We start from the raw sequence: 23,348 nt of genomic DNA on the forward strand, positions 1-23,348 counted from the left end.
CAAACGAATCGGACTATGAATTGAATACAAATGAATTGAATGAAAACGAATAATTGTTAAACTAGCTCAGACATTTTTGATCGCATATAATTAACACAGAAATCCTAACCTCCAATAATGCAAAAATCTTACAGCCCGAAATACATTTTAAGTTGTTTAGTTTTATAAAATTATGTATTTTAAACATCCAATTTAGATTTATTCAATGAATTCACAAATAAACATAAAGATTTGTTAAATAATTGCAGTTCAAAATCTGAAGTATAAATTAACACTTTAATGATATAAACTTTGTGAATAATTTGTTCCATTTTATTTTTACTGTTGATGCCTCTGACAGAAAAAAATTAACATAATCTTCTTTGTCAGCAAAGTTTTATTCATATAAAAAATAGTAATCAAAACAAAAATGAAACCCAGCAAAAGAATACGCAAAATTTAAATAATTTGTCTGACTTGTGAACTTGAGAGTTGATATCTTAGTCGAGTGAAAAATATCGTATAAATATACTCTCAATCGAAATTCAATCCAACAGATACAAATTTGTCTTTAACCAACTCACTTCAGAGAAAGCACAATCTTCTTTTCCAAAATGAAATTCTTCTTAGTTGTAAGTCAAACTTTTTGAAATTAAAGTTTTGTGTTTTTTAATTAAAAATATACATTTTATTATTTCAGACACTTTTGGTTTGCTTTGCCATTATGTTGGCAGTAGTATCAGCTGCTCCATCGGAAGAAGGAATTTTCGGAGACTTACCCGACAGTGATATTGCCAATCCACAGGAACCAAGTGAATCACTGAAATTGTTGCTCCTCAAGAAACTCAAGCTTAAGTTATTGAAGGGTTAAACTATTGTACAGTTAAATTATGTTTTATGACTTATGTACCTAAACTAAAGTTAACTATTTTTAAGATATTGTTACAATAAAAAATTATTTAATAAGAAATTTTTTTGTTTGTATTTTTCTTTCAAATGGATAAAATGAGTAGATTTTATTTTTTCCAAGCATCAACATTTGTGAGGAAATCAGCTAAGTTTTTGTACGTGAAAACTACAACTCGTTGTATTAGGAAACATTTCGCATGGGGAAGAAGAAATATTCTAACCATCTCTTTAGCTTTGCATTTTTTTTTAACAAAATATTTTGAATTTTTGGAAGCAATTTGTAATAAATTATGGGGCCTTAGCGCTCCGTTTTGTCTCCGAAATTCTTCTTTTGATAATTTATTGATTATCCTTTTGTCTGAAACTTTAAAACTACTATTTAATTTTCTGACAATAGTATTTATGGACGTTCATCTGATAAACTCATTTAATGTAGACCTTGACAGTATTTTATAATGAAGAATCTATAAACGTCTTATACCACATTCTATGGATTGTTTTATGGCTTTCAGTTCAAGATAGTGCATCAGACACCATCCTAAACTGTATAAGGGGAAAATGAAGCTGGGTTTTTCACTAAGAGTATAATCCATTAAAATATCGGTAAAAAAGGGTGAGTCAAGAAACTTTACGACTGTTTGAAAGGCGTAACTGTTTTATTAGATAATGTTATTGTCACCAATCATTTTAAAAGCTTTTCATTGAATATTGTAACAGAGTGTTAAGTATGTTGCTGAAGCACGAGCATAGAGATGGAAGTTATACTCATATAAAGGGCGGTTACTTTTTAAGGGCCGATGTTGAATTTGAATAAAACAAAAATTATTTTATAAATTATTGTCATATCGTTTTATTTACAATTGAAAGCTCCACCACATGATATAACACGGCCTTTGAATTCGTCGCGCAAAAGAGCCTTTGTTTTGAAACCACATACTACAAAGTTCGTTATTATTTTGGAAAAAATACATGCCGATGATGCCCCCAGACCATAGACGACACCAAACAGTCCCAAATGCGGCAAATCAGCTTATTGACGATCTACTGAGGTAGAAAGGAGCCTCATTACTGAGTATGATTTTCTTCTCATTTCTTGCCATCATTCTGACTTATAACAAGCGTGTTAATGCAAGGTCATCAACGACGAGCGTGAGAGTTCCAATTATTGGGCACATCGACGCGTTGAAGTGGCAGGCTCTTCAGCCCCACTATCGCAAATAGCAGCAATATTTTCTGCAGTATGAGCATGAACTGGTGTTTTCACATCTATTACAATCCCTGATTGTACTCATATTTGGGGTGTCAATGTCCGTGTAGGTGGAGAAATGCTATTTGCTTGTCTGCAATCTGGAAGGAACCTCCACGTGGAGGCTCCCGCGAGCAAGTTAGAGAAATCAGTTCAGCTCGATAATGGCACAGATAAAGGCACAGCTTAGAACTGCATTGAGAAAATTCTCAACTTGTGAGCGAACGCAAGAAGCTACATTTTAATTCCTTCCTAAGGTTAAATTTTACGAAAGATGGTAAACACAGGACTGTCATCCTTCCCCTGGGGCCAGTGGTTGACTTACTGATAAAAACTATACAAATCCAAAAAGTATCAGTAAATATACAAATTGAATGACTAAGTTTCATCGATATTTAATATAATTTTAATAAATTCTGAAGACAAAGCTCGGCTGATTGCATCCCACAAGATGTCGTGCGACCAGTTCTAGGGTTATCTTCCCTAGGTATCACTTCATCAAAGACTTAATTATCATACCACTGAAGATGTGGTATATTAAAGCTCCCTGGTTAATTCCAGGAACATATGTTGGGATGGCCTCCTTATGAGAGTATCGTGGTGGCATGTGGATTATCCTATAACCATTGGGTATTGATTCTACATTATTCAAAAAATCAATATATGGATAGTCAAAGCCAATACCAAAGGTTAACAAAGAAGTGAATTTTGTATGTCTTGGCAGCTTAGAAAGAGGAACTCACTCGAAGCATTGTGCCAAATAGGAGAGAGTAAATCTTTGCGTAAATCCTTTTGGTTGTTTTCAAAAACTCAGCGAATATACAATGCGAGGGGCAGCAAGTGTAAAAACTAGCCGTAAAATTGAGGCTCATAGCCAGATGTTGATGTTGTAAGCAATTATTCTCTCTGAACTCACATTTGGACGATTGAATTGACTCACAAAATCACGAAGTGCATGATTTGCGTTTTGATTTTAACGCCTATTTTCATAATAATCCTGAATAACTTTAGTGTGTATATTTCTATTGTTAAAATTGAATAAGTCTGAAATTGAAAAATTTTAAATGAAATGCAGAAAAAAAATGTTCGTTAAGTTCCGGTTCACATTCAACATCGGCCCTTAAAATGCATCAACCCTTCATTATATACTTACGTTTGTTTTTTTTTAGAGGTATAACACAGTTTTTTTTGTACTACTTTAACTGTCACCTTTTTGTCAACTGTCAAGTGATATTTTAACATAAATAGGCTGATGCCTGGAAAAACGCTTTTGAACTTTAGAAATTTAATTTGTAAATGGTTCAAATCCCAATTTTCCCAATATCACACGGCTCTTATGGCAAATTTTAATTTATTAAAGGAAATCACATAGTTTTCAGTTACAGACCCGGGATTTGGTATCCAAGATCGTGCAACTTAATCACTTCACTTTTTTCTGTGGGGATATGTAAGGTGGCTAATAAGCCGTATATGATAAACCACTTGGGGGACAACATTCTTTACATATACATTTTAAATGTTGAAAAAATTCTTAGATTATTAGATTATTAGTCATATGATATAAATTATTTTTAAAATATAAAGCCAGGAGATCATCTTGCCATATTTTATTTTATTTCCAAAGTTCCTTACATCTAAAAAAAAACACCCTTTGTGTACTGTAATTGGTTTAGTTTCATTTTTAGGTAAATTTAAAAGATGCTGATAATGCATCTACATTCTGTTTGGTTGATGGATATTTTTCAAGTAAAATAAATAATAAATAATAAAGTAATAATAATCAAATAATTCAAACACTACTACGTTTCAAAAGACGAGAGCGTCGCCATTGATCGTATATTTAATGTTTATTACATTAAAACTTTGTTTGTCTTACTATTAATAACAAAATTATTGAATATTTGTTGTGTCTTTAAGCCCTTCACATCAGGACAGTCTAAATAAATTCTGTTATTTAATATTCATGTTTGTTAGACAGATTTTATTTTTAGAGCCTTGTGTTAACGGCTTTGGCGTTGCTTATATAATATGAACTTGAAGCTTTTTATCTTTTTTATCGTATATTATTGACACACAAACTGTGACCTTTAAAATTTGTTAGTTATATAATTATAAACACGTGGAATCTGTAAGCTTTAAACTTGTGTATTTTGTAAAAAAAAACGCATGAATTAATAATATACTTAATTTAAATCTAATATTCTTTCATAAAATAAATATTATATTTTTATAATTTGTTGTAAATGGTAAAAACTTTGAACATACTAAAAATTTGTTTTAATTATTGCAGCTTCAAACTATAAATTAACACTATACTATAAACTCCATGAATAATTTTCAGTTCCCTTATGAAGTTGCTTCTACCGGCAACCGACAAAAAAAAATTAACATAATCATCTTTGTCCAAAACTATACGAATTAAAAACATAAAAAAGTAACGAAATTAGTAAACAAAAAGGAATGCGAAAAGTTGGTAATTTGTTTGGTGAACTTGAGATAATAAGATTAAGCATGAGATTTATATAAATAATCACTGAATCAAAAATTAATCCAACAGAAACACATTTGACTTCAACCAATTCACTTCGGACAAAACAAAAATCTTCCTTTCAATATGAAGTTCTTCTTAATTGTAAGTTAAAATTTTTTGAAACATTAGCTTTTTGAACTTCAAACTAAACATATTTTTATTTTTATTTTAGACACTTTTGGTTTGTTGTGTGATCGCAATTGCAATGGTCTCAGCTGCTCCATCCGAAGAAGGAATTTTCGGTGATTTACCAGACAGTGATATTGTTAACCCACAGGAGCCAAATGAATCATTGAAGTTGTTGTTGCTGAAGAAACTTAAGCTTAAGTTATTGAAGGGTTAAGCTTTCGAAAGATTGGTTTTGTTTATAATCTTAAGAACCTAGAAATAATATAAGACTATTTTAAGCTGTTGTTACAATAAATGTTATTTAAAAAAAATACGTTTTGTTTCATTAATATCATTTTCTATTTTTATATTTAAAGAAAATAATCATTCAATTTAATAAGAAACTCGAATTGTAAGACTCTAAGTCCACAAAGTATTTAGATTAAAAAAGCAGTTAATAATGAAAACACTGATTTCCTTAAATTTGATAGTACAGATGTATTGTATTATTATGATGGAATGAATTAAAAGCAGACAAAATTTTAAGGCCACCTTTCAGAATTATAGAGGACCGTCTAAACATTTCAAAAAAGCATAACACTTCTATGCATCATAATAGTTTGGGAAAGAATCCTCTCCATTCTATATATAAACGGTGATTTTTTAAGAGCTTGAGAACTTAAAAAAAAAAAAACGCATGACATTTACTTTTTGAAGATAATTTCATTTAAATGGTGACCGCGGCTGCGTCTTAGGTGGTCCATTCGGAAAGTCCAATTTTGGGTAACTTTTTCGAGCATTTCGGCCGGAATAGCCCGAATTTCTTCGGAAATGTTTTCTTCCAAAGCTGGAATAGTTGCTGGCTTATTTGTGTAGACTTTAGACTTGACGTAGCCCCACAAAAAATAGTCTAAAGGCGTCAAATCGCATGATCTTGGTGGCCAACTTACCGGTCCATTCCTTGAGATGAATTGTTCTCCGAAGTTTTCCCTCAAAATGGCCATAGAATCGCGAGCTGTGTGGCATGTAGCGCCATCTTGTTGAAACCACATGTCAACCAAGTTCAGTTCTTCCATTTTTGGCAACAAAAAGTTTGTTAGCATTGAACGATAGCGATCGCCATTCACCGTAACGTTGCGTCCAACAGCATCTTTGAAAAAATACGGTCCAATGATTCCACCAGCGTAAAAACCACACCAAACATTGCATTTTTCGGGATGCATGGGCAGTTCTTGAACGGCTTGTGGTTGCTCTTCACTCCAAATGCGGCAATTTTGCTTATTTACGTAGCCATTCAACCAGAAATGAGCCTCATCGCTGAACAAAATTTGTCGATAAAAAAGCGGATTTTCTGCCAACTTTTCTAGGGCCCATTCACTGAAAATTCGACGTTGTGGCAGATCGTTCGGCTTCAGTTCTTGCACGAGCTGTATTTTATACGGTTTTACACCAAGATCTTTGCGTAAAATCTTCCATGTGGTCGAATAACACACCCAATTGCTGCGAACGGCGACGAATCGACATCTCACGGTCTTCAGCAACACTCTCAGAAACAGACGCAATATTCTCTTGTGTACGCACTGTACGCATTCGTGTGGTTGGTTTAATGTCCAATAAAGTAAACTGAGTGCGAAACTTGGTCACAATCGCATTAATTGTTTGCTCACTTGGTCGATTATGTAGACCATAAATCGGACGTAAAGCGCGAAACACATTTCGAACCGAACACTGATTTTGGTAATAAAATTCAATGATTTGCAAGCGTTGCTCGTTAGTAAGTCTATTCATGATGAAATGTCAAAGCATTCTTTCTCTTTGACACCATGTCTGAAATCCCGTGGATCTGTCAAATACTAATGCATGAAAATCCTAACCTCAAAAAAATCACCCTTTATATACACATGTTTTGAATATTTCCCAACTTGTTTTAAAGAGTAAACGAAATCATTTTGTTATGCGAAGGTACGAGACTGACTTTTTGTTGAGATTACGATTGGCAAACAGCTGTCACTGCGACCCACACTGATGACTTCCCATCATGTCTGTCGATTTGTCTTGCTTTAAACTTTAATAAAATATTCACAAAAATATTTTGTGTAAGATAAATAATTTGGCTTCAATATCTTTCTTTGTTCTTCAAAAACTTGAGTCGAAAACCATTTCTTATCAGTTTTTTGTCAAATCTATTTTTTCTCACGAGATTCATTTATTCATAAGATATCGAAAATAGATTTTTAATTTTTCATGAAAAAAAAAACAAAGTGTAACATTTTTTTTTTAATTTTACTTAATTTCGAAAATAATATTTTTGTTGAGATAAAATTAGTTTGAAGACAACATTTTTAATTTTTGAGAAGATATTTTAGTTTTAGAATTGTTTTTTTTTTTTATTTTTGTATGTTTATAAAAAAACTGTAAATTCGAGTTTTCTCAAAATTTTACCAGGTGTCAAAAACGTAATTCTTCGTTACATAACATTATTTTGGAGATGAAACCATTTTTTCTTTTGATGTTCTTAAATATTCGAGGTGACTATTATTTTCACGCAAAGGCATCTTTTTAATAAAACTTTTTTTTAAAAACTAAGTTTCCTTGAAACGGCGAGAAATATCGAAATGTTCAATTCTACAAATCGGACCATATACAATGAGAAGTAAAAAAAGTAAAAAACTATTAGATGATCCACATTATATTAATTAATCATATATTTTTTTATAAATACAAACAAATGTATTTGATAGTAAATAATAACCAGCAACATAACTTGTGAAATTTGACTTAAAGTCTTAGGAGATATAATAATGTTGATTCCATTAAAAACTTTGAAATAATATCGTTAACATTCATTTTTATGGTACCTAGAGGAGAGTGGAATACTTCAAAGCTCAAATATTTAGATTAAATACATTTTGAAAAAGAGCTAAATTTTTCATAGATCTACGCGTTGGGCGCAAAATTAATACTGTAAGTACAAATTTCTTACCAATCCAAGTTAGCTATAGAACTTTTTTCAAAGATTATCAACATTTGAACACTTAAACCCTCATACAGTGTTTTCTTAAATATGTTTTATTCAATAAAAATAACTTAAAAATAGTACATTTTGGTGTGTAGTTCAGTCATAATCAATCTATAAACAGATCAACCCCTCAATAACTTGAGCTTGAGTTTCTTCAACAGCAACAATTTCAGTGATTCACTGGGCTCTTGTGGATTGACAATATCACTGTCGGGTAAGTCACCGAAAATTCCTTCTTCGGATGGAGCAGCTGCAGCCATTGAGAGTACGATGGCAAAGCATACCAAAAGTGTCTGGAATTGTTAAATAATTTATTAATATTTTTAAATGTCGATCACAACTTTAGATTATTAAAACTCACGATAAGGAAGGATTTCATTTTGAATAGAAGTTTGATGTGAACTGGTTGAATTCTTCTAAGAATCTGTTAATTTGAAGATCAATTCAGCAACTATTTATATTCGTACCATTTTTATTCAATCAATCTGCTCAAGTTCATCTGAACGGACTGCTAATAATTTTCGCATCTATTGTTTACGTTTTCTTAAAATTCATTAGAAGTAGCACATATTATGTTAATTTGGTTCGGTTTGCGGTTAGCGATTTTAAGTCATAAGTAAAATTGTTATTTTTTGGAACATTAATATTTATGTATAGGTTTAGATGATGAATGTGGGTTCTAACAAAATTGAAAGTGCAGAAATATTACGTATAGAGCGCATATAGTAAATTCGTGAATTTTAATCGCCTTAACCTAGTTTTGTTCTCTAAATTAATGGAAATATTTATATTGTATTTTATTGGGTGGAGAAACAGTCCGTTGAGGACTGGAGCCTAGTGACTTACAAATCTCAACCATTCCTGTGTGCGAGTACTGTTGTCAGTGATGGAGGGGACCTACAGTTTTAAACCGAATCCGAACGGCTGATTTGAAAAAGCACTTTTCATGACAAGAATAGCTCTTGGAAAATTTGTCAATTTCTCGCAAGAGGCAGTACCCGTGAAAGAAACTTTAGATGGCATAGGCAAGCATCGAACAAAAGATCTTTGGCATGACAGTACAACGCACTAACCATCATGCCACTGTCGTAAATATTTTAAGTTTTTGCCAACAGTGTCTTTTACGTTTTAATGATGTTATAGTAAAAATAAATTATAGCTAATGGAGTTATACATTTTTTATATTAAGAAAGGGCTTGAAAATTATCATTTACTTATTTGAATCTTTAAGTAAATGTCAGTAGCTTCTATAAGTTAGTAGTGCGAACTTTAAACAAACCTATTGCTAAGGGCTAGATAGTTTACAAAGTATCAAATTTGTTAATATTGAGCGATTTCCTAGCAACTCAAAAATTATTAACCCTTCTCTTTGTTTTGCTAACACACACATTACTAATTTCCTTTTATTAGAAAACAGGCATCCGAACATGTCCCTGATAATAAATAAAGTACCTAAGCAAACTTTCACGCACTTTCTTAATTCCCAAAGTCTGCAAATGGACCAATACATCCACTGCTCTTATAAAACTAGTTGTTTCTTCCCACAAAAAAAATTGTATGATAAAAGTCTTAGATGTTAAGATTTTCAATCAACAACCGAAACTTTTACAAACCTATACCTAGAGTAAAATTCTCCGTCATGCAGTTCTTCGAAAGGACTTGACCGAGGCCTTAAACATCGCATTTTTCTGTAAAAGCCCATTCCTTTAATATTTACAAAATTTCGTACTTCAAAAACATTTTCTTAGTTTGATGTAATTTTTAGCAAATTTTAAATGTTACTTTATTATAAATAAATCTTGAATTTCAGTTTATAAACAAAACAGAGTAATTGATGCCCTAAATTGCTGGAAAATCATTTGATTTTCAATTCATACATTATTATCAAATATGATGAGTCATTTTAAAAACTGTCAGACTTCCTAACCGTAAGTGTAATTTTCTAAAAGACTTGACTTTAGTTTAGTTAGAGAATTCCCATTATTTATTTGATGACACATAAATTATATGTTGCAAACTGTGTCAAAAAAAAATATTCAAAGGTCGTCTAAGGGTTAATTTCTTGTTAGTTAGATCATTTCTGGCTAACAACTACCATTTGCATGTTTGTGTAGAATGAACAAAAGAAAACGTATACTCCAAGGAATAAATCACATCCTCTTAAAAATCTTAGAATTCAAGTTTCTAGAATTGTTGCCTTATTAATTTTGATCGAAACTTAAAAAAAAACACTATTTGAGCTACCATACACTTGATTTGAAATAGGTTTTCAATATTTCCCAACGTTGCTCAAGATTAAACGTACTCATTTCTTTCTTCCGAGGTATAATCAGCCCTATCATAAATTCCATCGTAATCGGAATTACGAATCCCCAAAAACTGTATCATGAAATCCGTTCGTAGTGGAAAATCTCATACAATTTTGCATTACGGACGGATTTCAATTTTTCGGAATTCGTAAAAATTTCCGATTACGATTGAATTCATGAATACTAACTCTTTGTTAAGATAACATCCGGCAAACAGCTGTCAGTGTTTAAATAACTTATATGATTTAAAAAACAACACTGGATGGCCCACACAAAATATATTTGATATTTTATTTATTAACATATTAAAATAGTTAATATTAACGTGTCACAAAACTTATGGAGTTGTGAATTAAAGTCTTAGGACAAATAATACTGCACTTGATTGATAAGTTATGAAAAGTTTAAGTCTTAGATCCATGTAAAATAAATACATTTTATTTCAAACTGGTTATGAAAATTTCTGTCTTAAAAAGCAAACTTTTTTTCAGCACTTCTTTGATATGCACATTCAATTCAAAATTACAAAACTCTGAACTATATGATATCAAGAGTAGATTAAAATCCGTCAAAGTTTAAATATTTATTTTAAAGAAATTTTAAAAGAGCTAAATTTTCCAAAGAAATACTTGTTTGATAGTAAAACTAAATTCAGGAGGTGCAAGTAAAATAGTAGGTACAAATTCCTTACCGAGCCAAGTTAGCTATAGAACTTTTTTCAAAGATTACCAACGTTTAAACACTCAAACAAATTTTAAAAAATATGATTTTTTCTTAAATATGTTTTATTCAATAAAAATAACTTAAAAATAGTACATTTTGGTGTGTAGTTCAGTCATAATCAATCTCTAAACAGATCAACCCCTCAATAACTTGAGCTTAAGTTTCTTCAACAGCAACAATTTAAGTGATTCACTGGGCTCTTGTGGGTTGGCAATATCACTGTCTGGTAAATCACCAAAAATACCTTCTTCGGATGGAGCAGCTGCAGCCATTGCTAATACGATAGCAAAGCAAACGAAAAGTGTCTAAAAAATAAAATTATTTTATTAAAATAGAGTGATTAAGGAAACTAGTAAGTGTTTAGTAACTTACCATCAAGAAGAATTTCATATTGAAACGCTTAAAAGGCTCTGGTGGTCTTTAATTGAATTGAATTGGTTAGAATCAGATTTGTATCTGTTGGGTTGTGAATTGATTCAAAGAATATTTATACTAATCACATGATTCTCAGAAATCTTTAATAACTTATCAATTCTCAAGTTCACCAAAAATTGTTTGTGTTTTCGTTTTCGTTGTTATCATTCATTTTTGCATGAATAAAACTAATGTCTTCGACTTAAACACACATACTAAGATAATTATGATAATTTATTTGGAAAGAGGTTAAATAAAATAAAATTTAGAAAAATGATATAAGGGAAATTATTCATATAAGTCGCTCTTCGTATGTGGTTTTGAATCTGGAGTATCTCTCTATTTTTGAGAGTTCATTACGTTTTGAACTACACTGTATTTATGTTTTACGACAGAGTTAATGCGTCATACAAAAATATTTGCATTTAAGCTTTTGGAACGGAAGCAGTGCATTTTACTTTGCAAATTACGTTTTACTAAACTCAAAAAGTGCAAAGCATTTTCTGAAAAGTGATTAGTTTTGTTAATTTGCAAAGTATTTGTTTTTTTTTTTGATTCATTAGCAAAACATTTTACAAATTATATTTAGAATTTTATAAAGTTTTTCAGTAGTATGCAAAGTGAAAATTGTTTTTGCTAATAAAAAACGGTTTTGAAAAGTTTTCGAAAACAAATAAATAAAAGAAAATAAACCGCTTTAAAAATGAAGAAGTAATTAATGGTTAACAAGAAAATGGACATAGCCTATTGATTGTGACTAATAACCAAAAAAAGACGTACAAAAATGTCTGATTTTGTAGAGGTTTTTTCATCCATCGACATCCATCCTCCAATGGAATTTGAAAGTTTATAGCAAAACAACGTTTCTTTTGAAAAGCTGTTGACTGTGTTGAGTAGAACTAAGAATTAACTATTAACGAAAAATACCATACAATTTTTCTTGTCTAAAATTATGATCAAACTACAATACAATAGCCTGCAAATTTGGTCTTAAACACAATCTTTTCAAAATACGAATTAAGAGCAAATTCGCATTTAAAAATGAAATGTCAAAAGTCTTCAATGTGATGAGTTCCTTCATTGTTTTTCAGAATTTTGTATGATCTAACTTCTGTATATTTCTATATGATTCTGTTTGGTTTTAATTCTGAATGTTTTAAATTCCGTATATAAAATTATTGAGAACTTAAACTTAAAAGTTAACTTTAGAATACTGCATACTAAAATTCTAAATGAAAAAACATACATTGGTCACAACACTGTGTCTCCAAATTTATAATCCGTTTCGAAACTATCCGTTTTTAAAGTATTTAGAAAAAATAGCACTTCATCTATTTTATTATTTTTTAAAAAATCAAATTTTTTAACAGGATTAAATAAAAAGGTGTTGAAATTGATAAACCCTATAAGTCATTATACATTTATTACTTATATCTCATATGAAAACACTATCTTAGAGAAACAAATATTGATAAGTTCTGAAAAGACACTTAAAACTTGAAAACTAACGACTTTCTAGTAACACAAAAATTTACATTTATTCAAAGAAACTTACTATTTGCTATTGCCTTAAAATATTTTGCAAAGTTATGTTTCTGAAAAATTGTTAGGATAACTTTGGAAATTCTGCATTATGAAATGTTAAAAATAAAACTGTTTTACCTTATCAAAACGATTGTTCTGACAAACCAGAATTTTGTCCTACATTATTTTGGCCGTAAGGCATTTTGTTCACATAGAATTTTGCATAACAGATATTTGCAAAAACAATTTTTATTATGATTTATGACCCATTTCGACTTTATTCCATTTAAAACTTCTAGAAATAAGTAAATCATTGTCTTCAAAATTCTTTACTATCCTATAAAGCACTAATCTTTCATTTTGTTTTTTTCTCACTGTTTATCATAATATTGGTTATGTTGACAGTGTTTGTTCAAACTCGCTTTTTTTTGAGTATTTGATGTGCATGAACATTTCTAGATTTGTTTTAATCTCGTTAATAGACTTTTCTAGACCATGAATACCTTTTAGGACAATACAGAGTTCTCAAGAAAGTGATGTATCCATTTCCAAAAGTTCCAAAAACTTAGAAGCAAATGTCATTAAACGACACATTAACTCCGTCGTAAAACATAAATACAATGTAGTTCAAAATGTAATGAACTCTCAAATATAGAGAGTTACTCAACATTTAAAACCACATACGAAGAGCGACTTATATGAATAAATTCCTTTATATCTTTTTTTTTAATTTTATTTTATTTTACCTCTTTCCAAATAAATTATCATAATTATCTTAGTATGTGTGTTCATAGTCGAAGACATTAGTTTTATTCATGCAAAAATGAATGATCAAAAACGAAAACGAAAACACGAACAATTTTTGGTGAACTTGAGAATTGATAAGTTATTAAAGATTTCTGAGAATCATGTGATTAGTATAAATATTCTTTGAATCAATACAAAACATAACAGATACAAATCTGATTCTAACCAATTCAATTTAATTAAAGACCACCAGAGCCTTTTAAGCGTTTCAATATGAAATTCTTCTTGATGGTAAGTTACTAAACATTTTTTATTGTTTCCTGAATCACTCTATTTTAAAAAATTAATTTTATTTTTTAGACACTTTTCGTTTGCTTTGCTATCGTATTAGCAATGGCTGCAGCTGCTCCATCCGAAGAAGGAATTTTTGGTGATTTACCTGACAGTGATATTGTCAATCCACAAGAGCCCAGTGAATCACTTAAATTATTGCTGCTGAAGAAACTTAAGCTCAAGTTATTGAGGGGTTGATCTGTTATAGATGGATTATGACTGAACTACACACCAAAATGTACTATTTTTAAGTTATTTTTATTGAATAAAACATATTTAAGGAAACACCATATTTTTTTCAATTTGAGTTTGTGTTTTCAAACGTTGGTAATCTTTGAAAAAAGTTCTATAGCTAACTTGGCTACGGAATTTGTACCTACTATTTAACATGCACCTCCCGAATTTAGTTTTACTATCAAACAAGTATTTCTTGGGAAAATTTAGCTCTTTTAAAATTTCTTTAAAATAAATATTTAAACTTTGACGGATTCTAATCTACTCTAGGTATCATAGAGTTCAGAGTTTTGTAATTTTGAATTGAATTTGCATATCAAAGAAGTGCTGAAAAAAAGTTTCCTTTTTAAGACAGAAATTTTCATAACCAGTTTGAAATAAAATGTATTTATTTTACATGGATCTAAGACTTAAACTTTTCATAATTTGTCAATCAAGTGCAATAAAAATATTTGTCCTAAGATTTTAATTCAAATTCCACAATTAATGTGACACGTTATTATTTACTATTTTAGTATGTTAATAAATAAAACATCCCTCAAATATATTTTGTGCCATCCACTGTTGTTTTTTAAATCATGAGTTATTTAAACACTGACAGCTGTTTGCCGGATGTTATCTTAACAAAAAGTTAGTATTCATGAATTCAATCGTAATCGGAAATTTTTACGAATTCCGAAAAACTGTATTATGAAATCCGTCCGTAATGCAAAATTTTATGAGATTTTCCACTACGAACGGATTTCATGATACAGTTTTTCAGGATTCGTAAAAATTTCTGATTACGATGGAATTCATGATAGGGCTGATAATACCTCGGAAGAAAGAAATGAGTACGTTTAATCTTGAGCAACGTTGGGATATATTGAAAACCTATTTCAAATTAAGTGTTGTATAGCTTAAATAGTGCGGTTTTTAAAAATAAGTTTTGAATAAATTGAATAATGTAAAAATTCTAGAAACGTGAATTTTAGGATTTTCATAAGGATGAGATCTATTTCTTGGAGTGTTACTTTTCTTTTGTTCATTCCACACAAACGTGCAAATGGTAGTTGTTAGCCAGAAATGATCAACGCATTTAAGTTCACTAACAAGAAACTAACCCTTAGACGACTTTTGTTGAATATTTTTTAATGACACAGCCTTGAACATATAATTTATGTGTCATCAAATAAATAATGGGAATTCTCTAACTAAACTAAAGTCAAGTCTTTTAGAAAACTACACTTACGGTTAAGTCTGATAGTTTTTGAAATGAATGCCTCATCATATTTGATAATTAAATGTATTCGGTGTTCATTTGTATGATTTTTCAGCACTTTTGAATTGAAAATCAAATGATTTTCCAGCAATGTGAGGGCATCATTACTCTCTTTTGTTTATAAACTAAAATTGACTTTTCTAGAAATTACATTAAACTAAGAAAATGTTTTGAAGTACTAAAGCTTCTAAATATTAAAGGAATCGGCTTTGTACAGAAAAATGCGATGGTTTAGGTCTCGGTCAAGTCCTTTTAAAGGGCTGCATGATGGAGAACTTTACTCTAGGTAAAGGTTTGACAAAGTTTCGGTTCTTGGTTAAAAACTAAAACATTTAAGATAGAAGAACAAATCGTAGGCTTAATGTTTCATTGGAAATACAAGTACTTTTAACACTAAAATTTTGTGCGGGAAAATATGTTTCAGGCTGAATATGGGCAAGATTTAAACTGTATATAGGGTTTTTCGACAGGGAAGCTACAAAAGTAGAGCGACAGTGACAGCTTTTGACATTTCTCTTCAGCAAGGTTTGCCATTTCATAATGGTAAGATGGCTTGTTTATCTTACCATTATGAAACAACGAGTCAAAATTATTCAAAAATGTACTTCCGAAATTTGGAGTCAGTGGCGTCAACGTCAAGACCGCTACGCCCAATTATGGTCGCCATAATCGTCCTATCAGATCAAAAATTGAGTGTTTACTTTAAAAGTTTGAATCCACAGGCACAGGCCTACATCCTAACAAGATTAAATTGACGCAAGAACTGAAAAATCATCTTCAGCGATGAGGCTCATTTCTGGTTGAATGGCCTCGTGAATAAACAAAATATGCGGTATTGGTCAGGCAGCAATCCACACGTACTTAATAAGTCATCATTGCATCCTGAAAAAATACGGGTTGGTGTGGTTTATGGGCCGGCGGTGTCATTGCGCCGTACTTCTTCCGTGATGATAAAGACCGGCACGTTACCGTAAATGGGGATCGCTAACGTTTAATGATAATCGAATATTTTTGGCCCCAATTGGATGACAGGACGGCGCAATAAGTGGCACAGCAAATTTCACAATCAATTTATTGGAATCCAAGTTTGGAAAACGTGTTACCTCACGAAATGGTTCAGTGGTATTCCATCAAACCAGCGACGATTGATGAACTTTGTACGAATATCGAACGTGAAATTGCCAATGCCTAGACATGTGTGGATGCTCGTTTTCTAATAAAAGAAAATTAGAAATTAGCTTCTTAGCAAAACAGCAAAACAAACAGAAGGGGTTTGAGCTGCTAGAAAATTGCTTAATTTTAAGAAAATTTGCAACTTTGTAAAATTTGTAGGCTTTTTGCATTTAACAATAGGTTTGTTTAAAGTTTGTACTACTTACTTTAAGAAGATACTGAACTTTGCTTAAAGATTCAAATAAGTAAATATTAATAATTTTCAAATCGTTTCTTAATATTTAAAAAAAAATTATAATTTCATAGCTATGTATAACTTATTATTACTATAACATCATTAAACCCTAAAAAGACGCTGTCGTCAAAAACTTTATCCTTTGATTGATATATGTAAATATTTCGCAGTGTTATAATTATTCCAAAATTTTAATTTTGTGCTTACTAATATCGTACTAAATTCTTTTTACTAAGAACTATGAGTATGAACTTATCTAAATACTAAAAAGGCGTACAAAAATAACGAAGCAAACAAACGGACCTATGGTTTGAACTGTTAAAAATTCATAATTCATATGGACTTGGAAAATTACCTTAAAAAGCCATTTTATGATTTGAAATAAAGTAAAATATTAAGAAATAAAACTGTTAACAATTAGCAAAATAATTATCTTAACTATGTAAAGCTTAATGTTACTTAAAACTATGCAACATTTTTGTAACAGAAATTCAAGCAAATGTGTTGATAGAGTAAGCATTCCAAAACTTTCACTTAGGCTTAATACTTGCAGATTGAATTAAGCTGTAAATTGTCTGTTTTAATTCAATTCATTCAATATTAACGACAATAATATAAATACTTCCATTAATATAGAGAACAAAACTAGGTTAAGGCAATTAAAATTCATGAATTAACTTTATGCGCTCTAAACATAATATTTCTGCACTTTCAATTTTGTTAGAACACACATCGCCATCTAAACCTATGTATACATAAATTATTGTTCCAAACAATAATAATTTTACTAATGACTAAAAATCGCCAACCGCAAACCGGAACAAATTTACATAATATTTGCGACTTAAGACATTGCCCCTTCTATTGAATTTTACGCATATTTATTTATTTATAGATAAACAATTTATTAAAAAAAAAGTAAACATAAACAATAGATGCGAAAATTATTAGCAGTCCGTTCGATGAACTTGAGCAAATTGATTGAATCAAAATTCTACGAATATAAATAGTTGCTGAATTGATCTTCAAATTAACAGATTCTTAGAAGAATTCAACCAGTTCACATCAAACTTCTATTCAAAATGAAATCCTTCCTTATCGTGAGTTTTAATAATCTTAGGCTATGATAAAAATTGAAAAATATTTATAATTAATTTAACAATTTCAGACACTTTTGGTATGCTTTGCCATCGTTCTCTCAATGGCTGCTGCTGCTCCATCCGAAGAAGGAATTTTCGGTGACTTACCCGACAGCGATATTGCCAATCCACAAGAGCCCAATGAATCACTGAAGTTGTTGCTGCTGAAGAAATTGAAGCTTAAGCTGTTGAGAGGTTAAGCTGCTCACAGACAATTGTTATTAAATGCCTTAAGTTCACAAAGATTATTTTTAAGTTATTGTTACAATAAATTTATTTTATACAAAATTGAACTTAATTTTTTTTATTTAAATGATTGTCGATGAGAAAATTATGCATGTATGTATGAAAAATGTGGATTATTTTACATTTTCAAAAATCTACAGTAAAAAAATACTTTTTAAATCGCATTCAAATACATCGATTTATACATAAAAAGAACTATTTTCATGCGGAATAAATTGCAAACTTACGATATTTGAGTCAAATATAAACTTAGATGAAGTCAAATTTAAAAATAACTTTTTGGAACATTGGAACAAAGGATCACATTCTAGAATCAAAGCTATGTGCTACCTGTAGGTAAGATCTCGGAGATTTCCGTATTCTCAGAATTATAAACAAAATTTCTCATACAATTTTCTCATTTTTGCTGTCAGAAATCTGAACAGCATTTTTTTTTAATTTCTTTAGAATTCTCTATGGCAAAATGTTTGTATTGTATATAAATTGAAATAAAATCAGTTGTTAGTTTTTATTTAGTAATGAGTTCCGAGAGAAATATGTGAAAATCTTTGCATATTTTCAAGAAATATTGCACGTTATCAAAGTTTGAAAAAAGTTGTGGGTTCACTTTAAAGCTATTGTAATTTTACACTTTTTTGCTACCATTAATAAATTTAAAGAAAAACAAGTAAACACATAAGGTAACAGGAAATCCGTTTATAAATAACACCTATATTTTGATATTTATAAAAAAACTTGCAAAATAAATTTGTCTTCAAATAAATTCCTTAAATTCCTAAAAAAAAACTTAATTTTTCAGAACTCTTGGTTTGAAAATCGTTAGAGTGGTTTTCGAATATATTTTAATGTTTACATAAAATTTTTGTTATAAAATGTTTTTGGTATGCAGTTATTAAAAATATTTTAATATACATTTCATAAAGGGTGTCCCAAAATTAACGCAAGATTTGAATTTGCCGCCATTTGTGCAGTGAAGTGTTGGCAACCCTGAAAAAAAGCAATTTGACAGTAACAGTATAGGGTTATTAAAAATGGAGCGTTACACGATAGAACAACGTGTCTTCATTATTAAAAAATATTTCAAAAATAGTGAAATATTGGCGGCTGCAGTTCGAAAATTTCATACAAAATATGGTCGGAATATTGTTCTAACTTCGTCAACTGTGAAGAGATTAATTGAAAAATTCATGGAGACTGGATCCGTTGGAGACCCCAAACACACTGGTCGTCCAAAAACAAGCCGTTCAAATGTGAATGTCGAAGCAGTGCGTGAGAGTGTTGCTGACAATCCAGGAACCTCAATTGCTAATTTCAAGAACCTCTCTACAGCGTATACGCACCAAAGATCTGTGTCTTCATGCTTACAAAATTCAATTAACACATCAATTGAAGCCTAATGACCATGGACAGAGAAGAGAGTTCGTTGAATGGATTATTGTATTGAACATCAACAAATGGACCCTGATTTTTCGAGCAAAATCATCCTAAGCGATGAAGCACATTTTCATCTTGATGGCTTTGTCAATCGCCAAAGTTGCCGCATTTGGGGTTCGGAGAACCCACATGTGATTGTCGAAAAACAAATGCATCAACAACGCGTGACTGTATGGTGTGGATTTCGGGCTTGAGGCATAATTGGGCCATATGTTTTTGAAAATGATGCTGGTCAAGCAGTGACTGTTACTGGTGCTCGATATCGCGGCATGATTACACAGTTCTTTCTGCCAAAATTGGATGATATTGATGTGTCCAATATGTGGTTTCAACAAGACGGTGCCACGTGTCATACAGCCCGTGAAACAATTCAATGACTGCATGAGACATTTCCAGGTCGTGTACTCTCACGTTTCGGTGATCAAAATTGGCTTCCTAGATCGTGTGATTTAACACCATTAGACTTCTTTTTATGGGGTTATTTGAAATCAAAAGTCTATGTCAACAAGCCCACAACCACCCGTGCAATAAAGGAGGAGATTCAACGCTGCATCAACGAAATTCAGCCACATTTATGCAGAATGGTCATGGAAAATTTCAACAAAAGAGTGCGCATGTGCATGCAAAGCTGTGGAGGCCATTTGTCCGATGTGTTATTCCATACATAACCCTATCCTATGTACTTTACGAGTCAATAAAAATATAACTATCAAAAGACTAAAAACGGCGTTTTCCATTTAATTTAAATCTTGCGTTAATTTTGGGACACCCTTTATTTGATTTTCGTGAAATCAGTTGGCACCTTTTTCGAGATATCGAATAAACAATATGTTTAATAATTTTTTAAAAATCTAAAAAACTAAAATAATTACATTTTTCACTATCAAATACTATCAACACAATAAGAGAGCTCATGCGCAAGCAAATATTGAACCAAGTTATGAAAAAAAATGTAAGAGAAAATTTAATAAAAATCGATCGGTTCGTTTTTGAGAACTTTCGAATTTTCGATATTTGACAAAAAAAATGTATGGCGACAACTGCTTTTTATGTTAAAAAATACCTATTGCACTTTTTTGACTCGTCTACCAACATAATGTCATGTTTGATTAAAATCTCTAGTTTTTAATTTTTACGAATGCAAAACTTCCCTATCTTCCCTATCAAATCTTTTTTTCCAAAAAATCTTATGGTTTAGGTAAATATTGGTTTTATTGAATGGATTAAAATAATTTTTAGCAATGTGTGCTGCCTCCTGATTTCTGAATTACTTCAAGTAACCTTTAGTGTATGGATTCATAGAGTGCTTTCAGATAATTAAGCGAAATTTAGCCAAGGGCCATTTTATGAATTTAATAATCTCTTTTGTTTTTTGACACTGCAGTCGTCCCTCGTTGATTTTTCATGAGAACCATTTCACACATTTCCATGAAGCTTAGGTCAGAGCAATACGGGGTCCATGGTAATAGGTTCACCATTTTGCCCTTGCATCCAGGCTTTTAATGTACTTGTGGTATATATTGGTCCATTATCTTGTTGGACAGTCCATTATTGTCCACCAAATAATTCAGAAAAATGCCGAAAAGATAGTTCCAGAATCGATTTTTAAGTGATTGCCGTCAATGTAGAGCTTTAAAAATCCAGCTCCACTGTTCTGTATCTGTTCTGATCTTGTCCCTATTCATCTGACACGAAGTGTATGTACATATGTACATATTTTGTATGTGTCGCAAGTAAAAAATTGAAAGAATTGCAATTCATCAGTTTGCCCTTGAGACCAACATCGGACGCACTGTTAAGTATAGGGAGTTTTTCTTTAGCTGCACTACACGAAAGTGGGACGCTTTACCATCCTTAATATTTTACACTAAAAAAATGTGTAGACATATGCTTTCTAATTCTGTCCTCCCTTACCAATCGCTCGCACTGTGTTCAATAATTATAAAGGTTTTCATAACTCCTTTAGTGCGCGCTCAATATAAACAAACGAAAAACGTACCCCAGGCATACTGGTAAGTGCACAGGACTGTCATGGTTGAGGTCTTTAGTTCAATCGCTGCCTATGCCTCTTACGAGGAATTGACAAATAATCTTAAAGTAATTCTTATCATGAAAAATGCTCTCAGAATTTGCATTACAAAACCGTAAGTTCCCTCAATCTTTGATATTCACACAGGAATGATTGAAAGTTGTAAATGACTAGGACCTGAATATCTACAAACTATTGTGCCACATATTTTATTTTGTTTATTGATTTGAAATGACATAAAAAAGTTCGTCAAACTTATATTTGGACCAAAAATAAACTTTGCATTGTTTAAACTTATGAACGAAATAAAGCACAGGTGTATCTTAATTCGTTTTGCGAAAAATGAAAGTTTCGGAGTTATGGACAAAATGTAAAACAATATCTTTTTAAGATGGTGTCATTTTCCTTTCCTTTTGATACTATTCTCAAGCTTGGTTTTTAGTAGAAAATATTTCTCCAAAAATAAAAAAATTCCTAAATTTCTAAGTAGGGCAGTCAACCAAGTTTTCAGGATGTACAAATTAAACTTTGCATTAAAACTCGACCTTGTCTAATTCACTAGACTGCATTGGGAGTTCCTAGGTTTTTTTCGTTCTTGGCTGCAAGTCACGTGTATATAAATTTTATTAATCGCTTATAGAGTAAAAAGTAGGTCAAATTCCTCAGTTAAATGAATTTAAAACACTCCATGTATGAGCAGCTCAATACTTTTGCATTTCCGATCTTAACAGCATACATATTTAGATCTATAAATAATTATATCATAACATAATTTTAATTTTCACATTGAACTTGATTTTTGAACTACCGCAACCAATTAACATAATATTCGTGTCTTAAGTCATTTTATCTTATTCTCACAAGTTCAGTTTTAGTTAAAACAGAAAATTTAATACAAACAAAAATGTAAACAAAAGATGTGAAATAATTTTTGCACTCCGTTCGATGAACTTGAGCGGATCGATTAAATTAAAATTGTAGGAATATAAATAGTTGCTGAATTGATCTTCAAATTAACAGATTCTTATAAGAATTCAACCAGTTCACTACAAACAAAACTTAAACTTCTATTCAAAATGAAATTCTTCCTTATCGTAAGTTTTAACAATTTAAGGTTTTTATAAAAATATGACAATATTAATTCATTATTTAAACATTTCAGACACTTTTGGTATGCTTTGCCATCGTTCTCTCAATGGCTGCAGCTGCTCCATCCGAAGAAGGAATTTTCGGTGATTTACCTGACAGCGATATTGCCAATCCACAAGAGCCCAGTGAATCACTTAAATTGTTGCTGCTGAAGAAGTTGAAACTTAAGCTGTTGAGAGGTTAAGCCACTCAAAGACAATTGTTATTAAATGCCTTAAGTTCACAAAGATTGATTATTTTTAAGTTATTGTTACAATAAAAAAGTTATTTAAGTCAAAAGTAAGGATTTTATAATTTCTTTCTTATTTCCATGTTTGAAATGGTATTTTTATGTTAAGCCATACAAAAATGAATTAAGCAATAAGGACAAAGGAAGGTGTATTTTTACGCACTGTATCCGAATCCTTAATTGTACATAAGTATATTAGGTGCCGCGACAATTCCGTTGAGAGCTAGGGCATAGTGACTTAAAACTCTCAGCCATTACAGCCTGCTAGTCATGTCATAGATAAATAGGACCTATATTTTTATGCAGAATCCAAACGGCCAATTTGAAAAAAAAACACTTTTTATGTTAAAAATTATACTTGGAGGATTTGTTCATTTC

General features: G+C 30.9%; 5 long non-coding RNA genes across 5 annotated transcripts; 3 read left to right on the plus strand and 2 right to left on the minus strand.

Annotated features, from left to right (window-relative positions):
- The first annotated feature begins 346 nt into the window (after nucleotides 1-346).
- On the plus strand, nucleotides 347-949 carry LOC129948246 (uncharacterized). The gene is made up of 2 exons (XR_008781844.1): nucleotides 347-611; nucleotides 680-949. It is a non-coding gene; the product is annotated as an uncharacterized LOC129948246 (long non-coding RNA).
- Nucleotides 950-4,456: 3,507 nt separating this feature from the next.
- On the plus strand, nucleotides 4,457-5,106 carry LOC129948299 (uncharacterized). Its single transcript, XR_008781852.1, has 2 exons — nucleotides 4,457-4,766; nucleotides 4,837-5,106. It is a non-coding gene; the product is annotated as an uncharacterized LOC129948299 (long non-coding RNA).
- Nucleotides 5,107-7,821: 2,715 nt separating this feature from the next.
- LOC129944099 (uncharacterized) lies at nucleotides 7,822-8,281 on the minus strand. Its single transcript, XR_008781395.1, has 2 exons — nucleotides 8,153-8,281; nucleotides 7,822-8,084 (listed from the first exon to the last, which is right to left on the minus strand). It is a non-coding gene; the product is annotated as an uncharacterized LOC129944099 (long non-coding RNA).
- A 2,579-nt stretch (nucleotides 8,282-10,860) lies between these two features.
- Nucleotides 10,861-11,305, minus strand: LOC129948568 (uncharacterized). Its single transcript, XR_008781897.1, has 2 exons — nucleotides 11,196-11,305; nucleotides 10,861-11,128 (listed from the first exon to the last, which is right to left on the minus strand). It is a non-coding gene; the product is annotated as an uncharacterized LOC129948568 (long non-coding RNA).
- Nucleotides 11,306-17,689: 6,384 nt separating this feature from the next.
- LOC129944057 (uncharacterized) lies at nucleotides 17,690-18,176 on the plus strand. Its single transcript, XR_008781388.1, has 2 exons — nucleotides 17,690-17,844; nucleotides 17,913-18,176. It is a non-coding gene; the product is annotated as an uncharacterized LOC129944057 (long non-coding RNA).
- Nucleotides 18,177-23,348: the final 5,172 nt, after the last annotated feature.

This window comes from Eupeodes corollae, chromosome 2 (assembly GCF_945859685.1).
Source record: "Eupeodes corollae chromosome 2, idEupCoro1.1, whole genome shotgun sequence".
Classification (NCBI taxonomy): Eukaryota; Metazoa; Arthropoda; class Insecta; order Diptera; family Syrphidae; genus Eupeodes; species Eupeodes corollae.